Here is a 15,918-nt window from a genome sequence, read left to right on the forward strand (position 1 = left end):
AGGGGTCCGAGAACCTGTGCGGCAGGCAGGTGACGGTCGTGAAAACCGTGTTGTACTGACCGGGGTCAGTGAGAAAGAGACTGGTGATTGCTATAGGGTGCCTCTGTGAAGAAGAGGTATCCGAGGACCTGTGTGGCCGACACAGGTAATGGACGGGTCTTCGTGTTGTACTGACCGGGGTCAGTGGGAAATACTGTGTACCTGGAGGGTTCAGTGAGCAAGGTCCTGGAAGGTCAGTGTTGGGAGGTTCTAGGAGAAGAATCGGATCCCTGGAGCACGTGGTATGACCTTGGGCCTGGTGAGGCGAGTGTTGGGCAGTCTCAGGAGGAGCTAGATGTCCTGAAGAGCACCCGCTGATCCCCTAGACCTGGTGAGGCCAGTGTGTTGGGAAACCCTGGGAGGAGGGTCGGCTCTCTGAATAGCACCCGGTGCGCCCTGTCATGAACTCGTTTTCTGCTCCACCAGTTGAGAGTTCCCCTTCCGTTCTCCCTCTGGTGGTGACAGGAGGTAGTGCTGTTGGTTTAAGTGGTAGTGATCTGCCACCTGATGAGGAAGATAACGATTGGATCTCTGGAGTATCAGACTGGATATAAGACAGCCGATGCCCTATCCGAGTGCTGGCGATTCAGTCTGCTTCTCAGGTCCTGGACTTCAGCTCTCTTCCAGTTTTCTCAAGTTAAGTTTGTTTTTTGCTAATGTTCACACTTGCGCTTGTTGGTCAATTCAGTTTTTTGTGTAATCAGCTTGCCCCTGCTGGGGCTATGCTGAATTTCCACTCCTATTAATCAGTATTTGCCAATCTGCTTTTTGTTCCTTATTAGATTGGCCTTTTTTTTGCTCTGTCTCAGAATATTTCAGAGTGCTGATATAGGTTTGGAAGTCTAGTGACTTCAGGGTTAATTTTGCTATCAGAAGTGTTGGACAATATTTTTGTAGGTTTTTTTTTGACAGATTGCAGACAGTGTCTTTCCTTTCCTGTCCTTTTTAGTTAGCCGGGCCCCATCGTTTGCTCAGCCTATTTTCCTACCTTTGTTTGTAATTTCATCTTGTTTCACCGTCAATACAGGTAGGTTGCGGAACATGTCCGGACTGTGTTCCGGATTTTGAGGGAGAATTCCCTGTTTGTTAAGGGATCGAAGTGCCTCTTTGGTGTACAGAGGATTTCATTTTTGGGATTTATCTTGACTCCATCGACTATTGAAATGGACCTGGCCAAGGTACAGGCCATTTATGATTGGGTTCAGCCTACTTCTTTGAATGCTCTCCAGAAGATTTTGGGTTTTTCTAATTTCTATCGTAAATTTATAAGTAATTTTTCTAGTATTGTCAAACCACTGACTGATCTGACCAAGAAGGGAGCTGATGTGCTGAATTGGTCTCCTGAAGCTGTCTCAGCATTTCAGGAGCTTAAGCGGAGATTTACTTCAGCTCCAGTTTTACGGCAACCTGATGTCTCACTTCTATTTCAAGTGGAGGTGGACGCTTCTGAGATTGATGCAGGAGCTGTGTTGTCCCAAAAAGACCCTGTGACTTCTAAGATGAATCCCCGTGCCTTCTTTTCTTGAAAGTTTTCCCCATTTGAACGCAACTATGACGTGTTGATCATGAAATGGGCATTTGAGGAGTGGAGACATTGGCTGGAGGGAGCTAGACATCAATTTGTGGTCCTCACCGATCACAAGAATCTGATTTATCTGGAGTCGGCCAAACGCTTGAATCCTAGACAGGCTAGATGGGCCTTGTTTATCACGCGTTTTAATTTTGTGGTCTCTTTTCTTCCAGGCACTAAGAATGTTAAGGCAGACGCCCTTTCTAGGAGTTTCCTTGCTGATTCTCTTAATGTGACCGAGCCTACTACTATCCTAGGTGAGGGGTAGTTCTTTCTGCCATTTCGCCCAATTTGAGATGCGCCCTGGAGGAATTTCAGGAGGATAAACCTGAGCGTTGCCCTATGGGAAGATTGTGTGTTCCTGACCAGTGGTGAAAGAGAGTGATGTCTGAAGTCCATTGCTCCGCATTGGCTGGTCATCCTGGTATTTTTGGTACCAGAGATTTGGTGAGTTGGTCGTTTTGGTGGCCTGCCTTATCTCGTGATGTCAGGAATTTTGTACAGTCCTGTGGGACTTGTTCTCGGTCTAAACCTTGTTCTCGATCTAGTGGGTTGCTGATGCCCCTGCCGGTGCCCAAGAGGCCATGGACCCATATCTCAATGGATTTTATTTCTGATTTTCCTGTCTCTCAGAGAATAACTGTTATCTGGGTGATTTGTGATAGATTTTCGAAGATGGTCCATCTTGTACCACTCCCAAAGTTGCCATCTTCCGCTGAGTTGGTGCCCTTGTTTTTACAACAGGTGGTTTGGTTACATGGGATTCCTGAGAACATTGTGTCCGATAGAGGGGTCAAGTTTGTTTCTAGATTCTGGAAAGCCTTTTGTTCCAATCTGGGAATTCAGTTATCCTTCTCCTCCACGTTTCATCCCCAGATCAATGGGCAGACTGAGAGAACAAACCAGACCCTGGAGTCTTATTTAAGATGTTTTATATCTGCTGATCAAGATGATTGGGTCTCATTTTTGTCCTTGGCCGAATTTGCGCTGAACAATAGAGCTAGTTCTGCCACTCTGATGTCACCCTTTTTCTGTAATTTTGGGTTTCATCCTCGATTCTCTTCAGGACAAGTGGAATCTTCGTCTTGCCTAGGTGTGGACACTGTGGTTGTGAGAATGCAGCAGATATGGGACCAAGTTGTGGATAAGTTGTCACTCTCTCAGGAAAAGGCCCAGCTTTTTTCCAACCGGCGTAGGACCATTGGTCCCCGGTTTAAAGTGGGTGATATGGTTTGGTTGTCATCTAAGAATATTCCTATGAAGGTTGCATCTCCAAAATTTAAGCCAAGATTTATTGGACCTTATAAGATTTTGGAGATTCTTAATCCTGTTTCTTTTCGATTGGCTCTTCCAGTTACGCTCAAAATCCATAACGTATTTGACAAGTCACTGTTGAAGAGGTTTGTTGAGCCAGTAGTTCCTGTGGCGGCAACTCCTGATCCTGTATTGGTTAAAGGCAATGTGGAATATGAGGTAGAGAAAATATTGGATTCTCGTTTGGTTAGACGGAGACTCCAGTATTTGGTCAAATGGAAGGGTTATGGCCAGGAGGATAGTTCTTGGGTCTCTGCCTCTGATATTCAGCCAATAAATTGGTTCGTGCTTTTCACCAGGCCCATCCTGATCGGCCTGGTGGCATGGATGAGGGTTCGGTGACCCCTCCTCAAGGGGGGGTACTGTCATGAACTCATTTTCTGCTCCACCAGTTGAGAGTTCCCCTTCCGTTCTCCCTCTGGTGGTGACAGGAGGTAGTGCTGTTGGTTTAAGTGGTAGCGTTCTGCCACCTGATGAGGAAGATAACGATTGGATCTCTGGAGTATCAGACTGGATATAAGACAGCCGATGCCCTATCTGGGTGCTGGTGATTCAGTCTGCTTCTCAGGTCCTGGACTTCAGCTCTCTTCCAGTCTTCTCAAGTTAAGTTTGTTTTTTTGCTAATGTTCACACTTGCGCTTGTTGGTCAATTCTGTTTTTTGTGTAATCAGCTTGCCCCTGCTGGGGCTATGCTGAATTTCCACTCCTATTAATCAGTATTTGCCAATCTGCTTTTTGTTCCTTATTAGATTGGCCTCTTTTTTGCTCTGTCTCAGAATATTTCAGAGTGCCGATATAGGTTTGGAAGTCTAGTGACTTCAGGGTTAATTTTGCTATCAGACGTGTTGGACAATATTTTTGTAGGTTTTTTTTGGCAGATTGCAGACATTGTCTTTCCTTTCCTGTCCTCTTTAGTTAGCCGGGCCCCATCGTTTGCTCAGCCTTTTTTCCTGCCTTTGTTTGTAATTTCATCTTGTTTCACCGTCAATACATGTGGGGGGCTGTCTTTCCTTTGGGTTCTGCTCTGGGGCAGTTAGTCTTCCTCTTTTCCTGCTTTAGGCTTATGTAGCTCTCCGGTTGTGACGAGGTGTCTAGGACCATCGTAGGAACGCTCCGCGATTGCTACTAGTTGTGCGGTTAAGTTCAGGGATCTGCAATCTGCATAGTTACCAACTTCTCTGGTTTTCTGAGACTTAGCTTGTTGTTTATTTTTTCCTCCTCGGTGACCCATTCATAACAGCGCCCTGTGTGTTGGACGGTCTCAGGCGGAGACGGTACATCCTGAAGAGCACACAGACAAGACACGTGAGTTTTGTGTGGTGTGTTTTTTCTTTTCTCAACTCATCCTGCGGTGGCTCAGTGGGAGTCAAGAAGGTGACAAGCGGCGTCCTGTAACTCGGCGGGGTTACGAAGGGGACAAGTGGCTTCCTGTAACTCGGCAGGGTTACGAAGAGGACACCAGCCGCTGTGTGTAAACAGCAGCCGGTGGTGTCGGTGATCGGTGACAGCAGGAGCTGTGGTGGTGCCAACAAGGACTTGTGTGGTATCGTGAAAGAGACAAACTGTGTTGTGTGAACAGTGGTCTAAGGAGACCGGTATAACGGACATGGGGAAATCCCGAAAGGGGGCGGTGGCCCAAATCAGGGTGGTAGCCAAAAGGGGGTGGAGTCCCAGAAGGGGGCGGTGACACAAATTGGGGTGGTAACCTAAAAAGGGGTGGAGTCCCGGGAGGGGGCGGTGACCCAAATTGAGGTGGTCCAGAAAGGGGCCGGTGTGTCAAAAGAGGAACGGCAATGTTCGTGTATTTTGTTTTCTGAATGTGGAATATTCTTTCTGGATAATGATGGGCCACAGATGTGTACTGGAATGCTGCACCGAGAAGGAGTCTCGGGTCGGCTGGACTCAAAGTGTCAGGTGACTCTGACAGGATCTCCTCTCACTTTCTGTCTGACCGAGAAAATGGTCCAGGTTCGCTGTAAACATGGGGACACAGTGAACTATACGATAGACAGAGTGATGTTTGAGGGATGGTGAGTGCCAAGGGGGCGGGATACCACGGGACTTAGTCTATGCCTTGGACAGGGGCTGGGACTTTGTTGTGTTTGATGACATATGGCAGGAGGTTGGAGACGTTTCTACTGTTGGGCTAACAGATATTGAGACGGAGACTGCTCCTGACGTGGACAGGTCAGAGGTAGAATTGACCGGAAGACGTACATCTGCCCAACTTATGGACCTGACGTCTCATGATATGATGGATTGTGGGCTGGGAGATGAGACGATTGGGGGGAAAACACGGTTAGTGGGTAACTAGAAGAATTACTCGACAGGCCGGGGTGACTCAGACTATGGGGGTGACTGTGGCTCTGAGAGAGAAAGAGAGCACAGAATAGAAGGGCTAGAGCAGGAAGTCTCTGAGCTCAGAGGTCACCTGTCAACTTGGCAAAACGTGAACAAGACGCTTAGGGAAGAGATGGAAGAACATCTCGAACAAGAAAGAGTCCTGAGACAAATGGCTGAGCACAGGGTTGAGGAGCTTGAGAAAGAAGTCTTCGAGCTCAAAGAAACTATAAGTGGTCTTCTGCGGGAGAAGAACTTTGACAATGATGAACACTGCCTGGGTCCGACTGGTGGTGGAATGAAGCTGCTGGTGCCCGTCTTGGCTGACGGTCATGAAGAGATGAGATCTCATGAAGTTGGGGAGCTAAGAACTGAAGAAGACAGTCACCCGGTCGGGTCAACTGTAGTGAGGGAAGTGTCCGTGGTAAAGCCAGAGCCTCCTGGCCAGGAAGAGAGCAAGGCCACGACCTTAAAGTTTGTGATTGATGTACCAAAGTACATGCAAGAGGTCTTTGCTGAGGAAGGTGTGCATGAGGCTTTCAAAGAGGTGGTCAAAGCGTGTAAGGTGCACTGGGCGCCTGAGACTTGGCAGTTGATGATAATGTCAGCCAGGGAAGACACTGCAAAGCGGGTGGCTGTCCTGAAAAACATGCATCTGCAGTATCTCCATGTCAAACAGTTGGCTAGGCGGAGTAATATGAAAGCTGCTCGACACCTAGACTTAGCAAGAGAGGCCGGTTCCCAAAGATCTGATTGGGAGAATCATTGGAAGATTCGGGAAGGTAATGCAAGACCTTGTAAATATCTCCGCTGTGGTGAGGGTGAGGATCCCTCCGGATGATGAAGACCAGGTATTCAGTGAAAAGGGTAGGTTTCCCGTCCTGGTGGTTGGCTCCGTGGAAAGCCTGAGATACTTTCGGATGCTCTTGGAGTATCGAGTGGGGTACCTGCAAGAGATTGAGCAGTTGAAGCTGGAACGTCGGCGAATCAATAAAGAGGTACGGAATACCAGGTGGCGGCTGCCTTCAACCCAATATATTAGGACCCGAAGGGTTCCTCCAAGAAGTGACATGGCAGATGGCTGAAAAATGTCAGCAAGTGGTAGTTCGACTGGCAGGACGACGTTGAGAGACCGTAGTTCCTATGAGACCCTGAATGAGTCAGACTCAGGCCAGACAGTAGGCCTGATTAAGACTGATGACCGTACCAACCGGGGGAGCTGGTCGGGGAACGGAACAAACAGGGAGAGGAATGTGGTGACTAGACAGTGTCTGATGACGCAGACAGACTGTAACTGGAGGGCCAAAGATCAGGGCCGGTATTCTGACCGCTGGGGGCGGGGGAGGCCTAACGTAGAGATGAGGCTGTATGATAGATGGAGACGGTTCTCTCGACCTGTGGGGCAAGGTGTAATGAGTGCCCGGTCTCGAGAGCCTGATGTAAAGTTGTGTGTTCAACCCCACAAGTTTGAACAGAGGGGGGAGGTATGTGGTGTGGTAACCTCTGTGTCCACTAGGAGGCGCTGTGTGGATGTCCCAAGAGAAAGGATGAATGGCAGAATACGGAATGGCCGTTATGTATCCCAAAGTGGGTGGCTTTGGGATGGAGACTTATGTGTTGTTCAGCAATGATACTACTGAGGTGTTGTTTCAATGTGTAAGGGAGAAGTCACCAAGTAACTAGAGAGATGGGCAGCCCTGGTTACCTACAAACCCACCCAGGGGGTGTGTTTAAAGCACTGTTGGAAAGAGTGTGTAAATGCTTGAGGGACCTGTGATGAGGTCAGAGTCATGTAACCCGGTGGGCTTGGCTATGAACCATATAATGTGGCCAGGGTAGGTCACAGGTGGTGAATGCTTGGACCCGGTTGGTCCATTGTGGAAGGTCCTGCTGAGATGGGACTTCCTGCCTGACAGCACGTGTGGAAGCTGTGAGTAATGGCTGCAAGTGCCTGAGAGTTCCCTGGAGGGAATGAATGTCTGCAGTATGGAGAAGCAGCCATGAGAGAACCCTGACGAGCTGAGATATAACTGTGAGGCTGAAAAGCCTGCGTATTGGACATTGCTAACAGAGTGAAGCTCTGTCATGGACGCTATGCCGTTTATATATTGCTGGACATGGTTTATGATGTTTAATAAACCGCATGGACTATACTGGTTTATGGAAAACCTGTGCCGGATCTGATTTTGTGGCTGCCAAGCGAGTGATCCCCTACTTAAATGACAGCGCTACCTAACAATATATATATATATATATATGCATATATAATTATGTATATATTACATAGATAGAAGAAAAGCCGGCAATTCATCTGCCGTGTATTGTAAGATCACAAGTACAATTAGTACAGTGTATGAGCAGCTTACTGTACATGTATTTATTTATTAAAAAATTAGTTTTCTGAAAAAAATGGTGTGGGCTTCCGCTTAATTTTTGTAACTAGCAGAGGGAAAGCCAGCATCTGGGGGCCAATTTTTATAGCCTGGGAAGGGGGTAATACTTATGGAGCGTCCCTGGCTATTAATATCAGCTCACAATTAGCCTTTACTGGCTATTAAAATGGTGGATTGTCAAAAAATGAGGTAGGGTCCCCCTTTAATTAATAACCAGTACAGTCTAGGTAGACAGCTGTGAGCTGATATTAATAGCCTAGGAAAGGGCCATGGATACTGGCCCTCCCATGCTAAAACATCAGCTCTCAGCCACCCCAGAAAAGGCACATCTCTAAGATGAGCCAATTCTGGCACTTAGCCTCACTCATCCCACTTGACCTGTAGCGGGGACATGTGGGGTGATAGTTGGGGGGGTTGATGTCACCTTTATATTGTCAGGTGACATCAAGCTCAGATGTTAGTAATGGAGAGATATTAATAGGACACATCCATTACTAACCCCATAGTCACATTGTAAAAAAACATAGACACCCAGAAAAAAGTCCATAACTGAAAGAAAAGCACAGACTCATTTAAAGGGAATCTGTCACCTCATTTTTTGCATATAATCTGTGGCCAAAGGGGCTTGTCTACAGCATTTTGTAATGCTGTAGTTAAGCCCCCGATGTAACCTGAAAGATAAGAAAAACAAGTTAGATTATAATCACCCAGGGGTCCGGTCCGGCGCTGCCCATCTTCTAACGATGATGTCCTCCTCCTTGCTTCTGCCAAGGCTCCTGCGCAGACGTACTTTATCTGCCCTGTTGAGGGTAGAGTAAAGTACAGCAGTGCGCAGGACCCGGTAAAGGTCAGAGTGGTCCGGCGCCTGCGCACTGCAGTACTTTACTCTGCCCTCAACAGGGCACTACACCTCAACAGGGCAGATGAAGTACGCCTGGGCAGGATCTGTGCCAGAAGTAAGAAGGAGGACTTCATCACTAGAAGATGGGAGACACCCACCACACCAGACTATGCCCCAAGGTGAGTATAATCTACCTTATTTTTCTTATCTTTCAGGTTACATTGGGGGCTTATCTACAGCAGTAGGGAATGCAGTAAATAACCCCCTGATGGCGGTGGCCGCGGCTTATAGGCCAAAAATGAGGTGACAGATTCCCTTTAAAAATCTTAAATTAAACCATACTTACAACCCCATCTATTCATAGACTCATAGAGTTGGAAGGGACCTCCTGGGCCATCTGGTCCAACCCCCTACTCAAAGAAGGATTCGCTAAATCATCCCAGACAGATGTCTGTCCAGCCTCTGTTTGAAGACTTCCATTGAAGGAGAACTCACCACTTCTTGTGGCAGCCTGTTCCACTCATTGATCATTCTAGTTTTTTCTAATATCTAATCTGTGTCTCCTCCTATTCAGTTTCATCCCATTGCTTCTAGTCTTTCCTTGTGCAAATGAGAATAAAGATGATCCTTCTGCAATGTGACAGCCCGTTCAGACAGTTATTAAGTCTCCTCTCAATCTTCTCTTTTGCAAGCTAAACATTCCCAAATCCTGCAACCTTTCCTCATAAGACAGGGTTTGCAGACCGGTCAACATTCTGGTCGCTCTTTTCTGAACTTGCTCCAGTTTGTTGATGTCTTTTTTAAAATGTGGCGCCCAAAACTGGACACAGTATTCCAGATGAGGTCTGACCATAGAGGAGTAGAGGGCAATAATGATTTCACGTGATCTAGACTGTATGCTTCTGTTAATACATCCTAGAATTGCATTTGCCTTTTTGACTCATATTCAGTCTGTGATCTATTAGCATTCCCAAGTCTTTTTCACATGTGCTGTTGCTTAGCCTTATTCCTCCCATTCTGTATATGCTTTTTTCATTTTTATTGCCCAGATGTAATACTTTGCATTTTTCCCTGTTAAAAACCATTCTGTTAGTTGCTGCCCACTGCTCCAGATTATTTATATCTTTTTGAATCTTCTCTCTCTCTTCTCTAGTATAAGCTATCCCTCCTAGTTTTGTGTCATCAGCAAATTTAATCAGTTTACCCTCAATTCCTTCATCTAAATCGTTGATAACGATGTTGAACAATACAGGGCCCAGGACAGAGCCCTGTGGTACCCCACTTGAGACATTCTTCCAACTGGATGTGCAGCCATTTACGACCACTCTTTGGGTCCGATCACTAAGCCAGTTATGAATCCACCTAACAGTTGCCTTGTCCATTCCATACATAGTCATTTTTTCAATAAGGATTGTGTGAGATACTTTGTCAAATGCTTTGCTGAAGTCAAGATATACTATATCTACAGCATTTCCCTGATACACTCAATCAGTGATTCTGTCATAGAAGGAAATTAAGTTAGTCTGACTTGACTTATTAGTTACAAACCCATGATGACTTTGTCTAATCACTTCATTCTTATCCAGGTACTGACATACATGTTGTTTAATAATTTGTTCAAAGCTCTTTCCTGGTATAGAAGTCAGACTCACCGACTTATAGTTGCCTGGGTCCACCTTCTTCCCTTTTTTGAAGATAGGAACATCATTTGCTCTTCTCCAGTCTTCTGGGACTTCTCCTGTTCTCCACGAATTTTCAAAGATTATGGAGATAGATTCAAAAATGTATTATGCTTCAATACTCTGGGGTGTAATTCATCTGGACCTGGTGACTTGAATTCATTTAGGTTAGCTAAGTGTTTCCTCACTATATTTCTGTTTATAGATATCCTGGATTCTTCTATTCCCTTAATAGGACAGCGAAGAATAGTTGATGTTACATTTCCTTTCTGAGAGAAAACAGATGCAAAATAGGAATTTAAAAGTTTGGCCTTCTCGACATCCTGTCTTACCATTTCTTCATTTTCATCCTGTAACAATCCTATAGCATCTTTGACTTTTCTTTTACTTTTGACATATCGCCAAAATCCTTTATTATTGCTTTTGACGTCTCTTGCAAGCCTCAATTCATTTCCAGCTTTAGATAATCTGATTTGTGCCCTGCAGGTTCTGCATACAGCATTATATTCTTCTTTAGATATGCCTCCCTCTTTCCATTTTATAAACATTTCTTTCTTCCTTTTTAGCATGTGCTTAAGTTCTGTGTTCATCAATCCTGGTTTCCTTAAATGCTTCCTTTTCTTCCATCTTTTCGGAATTGTTAACGATTGTGCTTTGAAAATTTCATTTTTCAAGATTTCCCATCCTTCCTGGACATTTTTGTCCTTAAGGATATCCAGCCATTGGATCCCTCCAATTCTCTTTCTGAATCCCTTAAAATCTGCCTTTCTGAAATCTAACCTTGACGTCTGAGTCTTCACAGCTCTTCCTCCTCTAGTTAACCAAAATTCTAAAATAGCATGGTCGCTACCTCCTAGGGTCCCAGCCACTTTTACCTCCTCAACCATTTCTTCCCTGCTTATAAGGATTATATCCAAGGTAGCAGTTCCCCTTGTTTTCTCACCTACCTTTTGGAAGATAAAGTTGTCAGCAAGAGAGGATAAGAATTTCCTTGACCTGTTAGTTTTGCCTGAGAGAGATTCCCAACAAATGTCTGGGTAGTTGAAATCTCCCATGACAACTATGTCAAATTTTTTTGAGAATTTGGCCATTTGATGCATAAAGAGTTCATCTATATCTTCAGCTTGCACAGGCAGCCTGTAGTAAATGCCTACAATGGTGCCCTTTCCATTGTTCTGTCCTTGTATTCTTACCCAAACAGTTTCCACAGAACTCCCAGTCTCTGAAGCTTCAATCTCTGTGCAGATATACACTTTTCAAACATACAATGCGACACCTCCTCCTCGTTTATCAAGTCTGTTTCTTGCAAATAATTTGTATCCGTCTAGCCTTGTATTCCAATCATGTGTACTGTCCCACCAAGTTTCAGTGATTCCAATGACATCATATTTCTTTTCCTGCGTTAGTAGTTCCAATTCTCCTTGTTTGTTGCCCATGCTTTGTGCATTAGTATAGAAACATTTTAGTTTGTGCTTGGTTTCTCTTTCTCCAATATTTTTATTATTTAGATTTTTTTGTCTTTGTTCTTTCCTCCCATTTCTAATAGCAGAGTTCTCAATAGCATTTGTCAGGTGTATGGCTTTTTCTGGCCTTTTGCTTCCCTTCCCGCAATGTTCTAGTTTAAAGCTCTCCTAGCATCATCTCTAGCAAGTAGTCCATCGTATAGGTAATTCACTCCGTGATCCAGAAATCCAAATCCTTGCTGACGGCACCATCGATGTAGCCAGTTGTTCACCTGCAGAATCTTATTCCACCTCCTTGTTCCATGGCCATCCACTGGGAGGATGGAAGAGAAGACCACCTGCGCTCCCAGTTCTTTCACTTTCTTGCCTAAGTTTTCAAAGTCACTGCAGATGGTTTCAAGGTCGTTTCTTGATGTGTCATTTGTCCCCACATGTATTAGCAGGAATGGGTAGTCATCGGTAGGTCTGAGGAGTCCTGATATCCTGCCAGACACATCTTTAATTTTTGCACCTGGAAGACAGCACATTTCTCTTGAGGTTATATGTGGTCTGCAGATAGCGGCCTCTGTTCCTCTCAACAGGGAATCCCCCATGACCACCACTCTCTGTTTCTTCTTCACAACATTTTTCTTTCTCCATCCAGGATAACTCTGAGGGCATTCAAGGTTGCTGTTTGTGGGCCGCTGTGGAAAGACTATGTTCTCAATCAACCCAAATGACTCATAGATATCAAAGCTTAATATTTTTGGAAGTTGGAGTGGTTTTTTTTTAGATTTGGCTATCTTAGGAGGGTATCTGTTTGTGCAGGTAACTATTACAGTGCAGAATTTTTAGGCAACTTAATAAAACCCAAATATATACCCATCTCACTTGTTTATTTTTACCAGGTAAACCAATAGAGCAACACAAAATTTAGAAATAAACATTTTTGACATTCAAAAACAAAACAAAAAAAATCTGTGACCAATATAGCCACCTTTCTTTACGATGACACTCAAAAGCCTTCCATCCATAGATTCTGTCAGTTGCTTGATCTGTTTATGATCAACATTGCATGCCGCAGCCACCACAGCCTCCCAGACACTGTTCGGAGAGGTGTAATGTTTTCATTCCCTGTAGATCTCACATTTTATGAGGGACCACAGGTTCTCTATGGGGTTCAGATCAGGTGAACATGGGGGCCATGTTATTATTTTTTCTTCTTTTAGACCTTTACTGGCCAGCCACACTGTGGAATATTTGGAGCATGTGATGGAGCATTGTCCCGCATGAAAATCATGTTTTTCTTGAACACTACCGACTTCTTCTTGTACCACTGCTTGAAGAAGGTGTCTTCCAGAAACTGCCAGTAGGTCTGGGAGTTGAGCTTCACTCCATCCTCAACCCGAAAAGGTCCCACAAGTTCATATTTGATGATACCAGCCCATACCAGTACCCCACCTCCACCTTGCTAGCGTCTGAGTCGGAGTGGAGCTCTCTGCCCTTTACTGATCCAGCCTTGGGCCCATCCATCTGGCCAATCAAGAGTCGCTCTCATTTCATCAGTCCATAAAACCTTAGAAAAATCAGTCTTAAGATATTTCTTGGCCCAGTCGTAACGTTTTATCTTATGTTTCTTGTTGAAAGGTGGTTGTTTTTCAGCCTTCCTTAGCTTGACCATGTCCCGGAGTACGGCACACCATGAGCTTTAAGAAACTTCAGTAATGTTGCAGCTCTGAAATATGGCAAAACTGGTGGCAAATGGCATTGTGGCAGCTTCACGCTTGATTTTCCTCAATTCAAGGGCAGTTATTTTGCGCCTTTTTTATCAACGCGCTTCTTGCAACACTGTTGGATATTTGCCATGAAACTCTTGATTGTTCAATGATCACGCTTCAAAAGTTTGGCAATTTCAAGACTGCTGCATCCCTCTGCAAGACATCTCACAATTTTTGACTTTTCAGAGTCCGTCAAATCTTTCTTCGGACCCATTTTGCCAAAGGAAATGAAGTTGCCTAATAATTAAGCACACCTTATATAGGGTGTTGATGTCATTAGACCACACCCCTCCTCATTACAGAGCTGCAAATCACCTGATTTACATAATTGGTAGTTGGCTTTCAATCCTATACAGCTTGGAGTAGGACAACATGTATAAAAAGGATGATGTGATCAAAATACTCATTTGCCTAATAATTCTGCACCCAGTGTAAAGTCAGACAATGGACACAGGATTTTCACCCTGGTATTTAACAGCAGTCAGTACCATTAGCTACTACATTTTAAGACCATTGAAAGGATATGCCTCCAAAGACCATCACTGATTCATCTCTAAACTGGTCATGAAGGCAGCTAGTAGACCTGCCCATTCTGATATTTTCTGGCAAATGCCAATCAAACCGCTTGATGCTAGGCTGTGAGCACAGGTCCCAGAATAAAGCTTGTGTAGCTCCACTGGAAGTAATTTTGTATAGCTATGGCAGCACTAGTTCTGCTCCTTAAAAAAAAGAGCAGATACCAATCCTGTTGCTAGATGAAGCCCTTGAGAGTTCTGCCTTGTTCTTCTTGTGTAACAGTTGTGTCCCACCCAACTGCGCTTATATACAAAGCAAACTTTTTTTACATTAGAAAACAGGATGGCAAACTTTGCAAACTGACTGAAGATACTGAATTTATTTCCAAAGGTGCAATTGACATGAAATTCCAGTTTGGTATAACAACCCATCCAATCCACACAGGCAAAGAAATCAAACCATAAACGTCCATAAATGAAGTTACATGTAATAAAGAGAAAAGACACAGGAAAAATGCGTTGAACATATGAAGAAAGAGAGGTGCAAAAAGCCACAGAAAGTCATGACACCAGAGTAAATATATTAGTGATTAGAAAGCAATCCTCCCACTTAGTGAAAAATAATATCAGCTGGTTCAACAGATGGCCTATGTAAGGTGTTTCATTACCAAGGTGCTATACAAGAAACATCTTGTCATGGGATGGGTAAAATAAGTGAGATGTCTCAAGACCTTCAAAACCTTATTGCTGCAAAACATAATAATGGCATTGTTTACGGAAGAATTTCTAAACTATTAAATGTTCCAGCACTGTTGAGGCCATTATCCTGAAGTGGAAAAAACAACATATTACAATAAACTAACCACAACCAGGTGTTCCCCACAAGATTTCATACAGAGGAGTGAAAATACTTATCACAAGAGTTATACAAGAGCCAAGGATCACCTGCGGAGTGCTACAGAAACATTTGAAATCAGCAGGTACGATTGTTTCAAAGAAAACAATAAGTAATGCACTCAACTGCCATGGCTTGTATGCAGGCTCAGAATGCAAGACTCCGTTGTGGAACAAAAACCATGTTCAAGTGTGTTTAAAGTTTGTTCATCAACATTTAAACAAGCCTGTGAAATACTGTGGGAATGTAGTCTGGTCAGATGAGATCAACATTGAACTTTTTGGATGCCACAATGCCCACCATTTTTGGAAGCCAAAAGGCACTGCATATCACCCCAAAAACAACATACAAACAGTAAAGTTTGGAGGTGGGAACAACATGTTGTGGGGCTATTTTTTAGCATATATATACTGGCAAACTTAATATAGTTCAAGAAAGGATGAATTAACAAATTTACTGAGACATTCCTTATAAAAATCTGCTACCCTCTATTAGAATGATTAAGATAACACTGTGTGGACATTTCAACAAGACAATGATCCCAAACACACAGCCAAGGAAACTGTCAATTGGTTACAGAGACAGAAAATAAAATTGCTAGAATGGCCCAGCCAATCACCTGTCCTGAATCTGATAGAATATTTATGGAAGGAACTAAAGCTCAGAGTTCATAAAATAAGTCCACTAGACCTTCAGGATTTGAAGAGTGCTTGTGAGGAAGAATGAGCTAAAATCACACCTGAACAATGCATGAGACTAGTTTCTCCATGCAGGAGGTGTTGCCCTGTGTTATGGAGGGTTAAACAGAGTACACCAACTTCACTAGATGGCAGCAGAGATGAGAGCGAGTTGAATATCCAGCACACAAGCAGACCAGCAGTAACACAGCGAAACAAACACTAGGTGGCAGCAGAATAGTCAGAGAGCCAAGTAGTAATCAGAGATTAACATAGTACAAAAGGGGAATCCAAAACACTGTGTCAGGGAAGAGCAACAGGTCGGTACCGGTCAGTAGCAGAGGTATCAGAAGGTAGAGACAAATCAAGACAGGGCCAAGCCAAAGTCAAATCCCGGGGAATCCAAACACACAGCGAGATAAGGAGCAGAGCCGG

Source organism: Dendrobates tinctorius, unplaced genomic scaffold (assembly GCF_039654945.1).
Source record: "Dendrobates tinctorius isolate UK_male_01 unplaced genomic scaffold, ASM3965494v1 ptg000015l, whole genome shotgun sequence".
Classification (NCBI taxonomy): domain Eukaryota; kingdom Metazoa; phylum Chordata; class Amphibia; order Anura; family Dendrobatidae; genus Dendrobates; species Dendrobates tinctorius.